A 2,868-nucleotide genomic window follows, 5' to 3' on the forward strand; every position below is an offset into this window, starting at 1 on the left:
GGGGGGGTTGGAACAGGGAGGGACGAACCATCGCGGAGCGGGAGGGGGGACCCGCCATGATGGGGAGGGTGAAGGGAAACTGAGGCAGCGAAGGAAAACACCCAGAAAAAGGGGGATTGGGAAGGGGTTGGTCCCTCGGAGAGAAGGGGTGTCATTTTCCAGCTGTATTTAGTCTGAGGCAGGTACCTGAGCAGGTTACCGGACAGCTCCCCTCAGCCACCATCGAATGTTGTGAGTGGGAAGGGACCCACCAGGATGATGGAGTCCAACTCCTGTCCCTGCACAGGACAATCCCAACATTCACACCATGTCCCTGAGGGCCTTGGCCAAATGCTGCTGGAATCTTGTCAGGCTTGGTGCCATCAGCACCTCCCTGGGGAGCCTGTTCCAGTGCTCCACCACCCTCTGGGTGCCTCAAGAACCTTTTCCTCATGGCCAACACCGTGTTGGTCCCGTGCTGAGGAAAGCACGAAAACCTGACAGAATGGGACCACAAAAGCATCTCCTGACAGAATGGGACCACAAAAGTGTCTTGTTTCCCACCAGAGGGGCTGTGTGGGCCTGGCACCGGTGTTTTATTTCTCCACATTTCCTCCTTCCTGCAGAAATCGGTTATTAAATGAGCCACTGAGAACATTTCAGCCCTTTGGCTGCTGTGAGGAGCGGGTGGGTGGGTTATTCGCCCCTTTCTGGCTGGCTTCACACTGGAGCTCTTCACTGTGCTTCCCTCAGTCCCACCTTGGCTGAAGGAGATGTCATCATCACCAGTGAGGCAAACACCCCTGCAAAATCAACCCTGTCCCTACACAGCCAATGTCCCTTCCAGCCCAAGCTCACCCAATTAAAACCATTAATGATGGAGCAGTCCACAAGGGAGAATAAAAAAAGGATAACGAGTGTGAATTAGGGCTGCCCTCTCTAATTTCTGTCACATCCTCCCTCCAGAAGTGATTTAGCACCTCTGAAAATCAACCCCGCGTGTGTATTTTGTATCTAAGCACCCACATTTGTAACCTGCAGCTGTTAGCAACAGAAAAGCCTTTCACTACGTTGAAAAGACAAAAGAAATGTGTGTGTGCCAGAACAAAAAAAGAGAGATGCAGGGTTTCCCTTACCAGAGGAAAATGTGTTTATTCAGGCTGCATTCATACCAGTACAACAGAACTATTCTGAGGAGACTTTACACAATGGGTGGCAGAGGAAAAGCTGCTTCTGGCATAAAGCGGCATCGACACTGGGCAGCACAGTCTTGTCTCTGTCACATTCAGAGGATCCAGAAAGGGTGAAGCACTGTAGTTATTTTATTTTATTTTTCCAGCAGAAGGATTTTGTTAACAATCTCAAACCTGATGAAGAGGTGATGAACGGTGTACAACACATTTCTTGTCAGCAAGTAAGCTGAGAAAGTATTCCGTTGTGTATCCTCGCACCAGCTAAATAAAAGGCAGCGTCTCTTCCCTTTCAGACAAGTCACATTTAAATTACTGATACAATAAACTTTTAATGAGATATTCCACAAACTCATTTTACAGCAAGCAGAGATTTTTAACCAAGATGAGAATTTTTCACTAATTCCCTTCACAGTGACACTGAAACAGCAGTAGAATGTGCTTTGGATGTTTTCATTTATTTTTTCTTACAAATATACATGCAAAACTTTTATTTTTGGGTCAGAATGGGATGGCACCTGCTCAGCTCTCTCACTCTCTCCCACACAGATGCAATTCCAAGAGCAGGCACACAATGGATTTATTGTAATATAAAAATACACAGGGCTCTCCTGTAAATTACTGCAGGTTGACAGGGCGAGGAGGCACAGAGCTTTGGGATGGGGCAAAGGGGAATGCATGGACTGCAAAAGCAGGAACAAGTGTAAAGACCAAAAAGCAGCAAAGAAACCTTGAAGTACTGGGCTGCTTAGAAAACCCCCAGGGGATGGTGGATGGAGAAAACCTCAGCTAGAGACAGCAGCAGGGACAGGTTTTTGTAGGAGGGGTACAGAGAGCTTTCAGAACAAGCAGCCAGAGAAGTAAACGTGGCAAAAATCCTCCTTGGGGGAACACCAGGCTAAGCCAAAAGCGCTTGTGGCATTAACCCCGCTGCTTAACACTGAGGGAAGGAGCAAAGGTCTGAGATGGGGACACGCTCTCGAGGTACGTGAGGTAACCCCTGCCAAAAGCTTCAGGAAAGTGCAGAGGATTTTTTTTTTTTTTTTTTTACAACATGACAAAGCAAAGATATTGATGCCAAAAAAACCAATCCACTCCTTAACTGTTGTTGGCAACTGGAGGGCACGTGCTTCGAGCACGAGATCATTGCGCCAAGCACCAGCACACCAACACAACAGTCGTCCCCAGGCACGCAGCAGTGCACCTGATTTCTGTCAAATATCATTTTTCCTCTCCAAAACAGTATTTGAGTGAAGGTCATGCTGGTTGTGCTCCCTCTGCCGGCACTGAAGCAAGAGATCAGGATGTTTGAGAGCTTTCCCAGCAGGGATGAGTTATTAAAATCAAGGTCTGAAATGTGGAATATAAGGAATTCCTCTCCCTGAACACAATCAGCAGTTAGAATGGTGGGGGGGAAAAACACCCACCCCCATCAGTAAGTTTAAGAAGCAGCTCAATACAAGGAGTAATTTACAGTGAACGCTTTAGCCTGAGTATGTAACTTATGCAAGGTAAGAGCAGCGTCCTCTCCATTAAAAAAAAAAAAATATATATATATATAATGGTTATTGTGAACAGAAACACTCAGTGCATACAACAGGGAAACTCCTGCTCCCATCCCTCACTTCAGTCTGAACACACACTGCACCCCTACGCAGGGCACAGTCCCACTGAGCAAGTGGTGGACTGAAAATTCAGC

The sequence above is a fragment of the Antrostomus carolinensis genome, unplaced genomic scaffold (assembly GCF_000700745.2).
Source record: "Antrostomus carolinensis isolate BGI_N321 unplaced genomic scaffold, ASM70074v2 scaffold41029, whole genome shotgun sequence".
In the NCBI taxonomy this organism is placed as follows: Eukaryota; Metazoa; Chordata; class Aves; order Caprimulgiformes; family Caprimulgidae; genus Antrostomus; species Antrostomus carolinensis.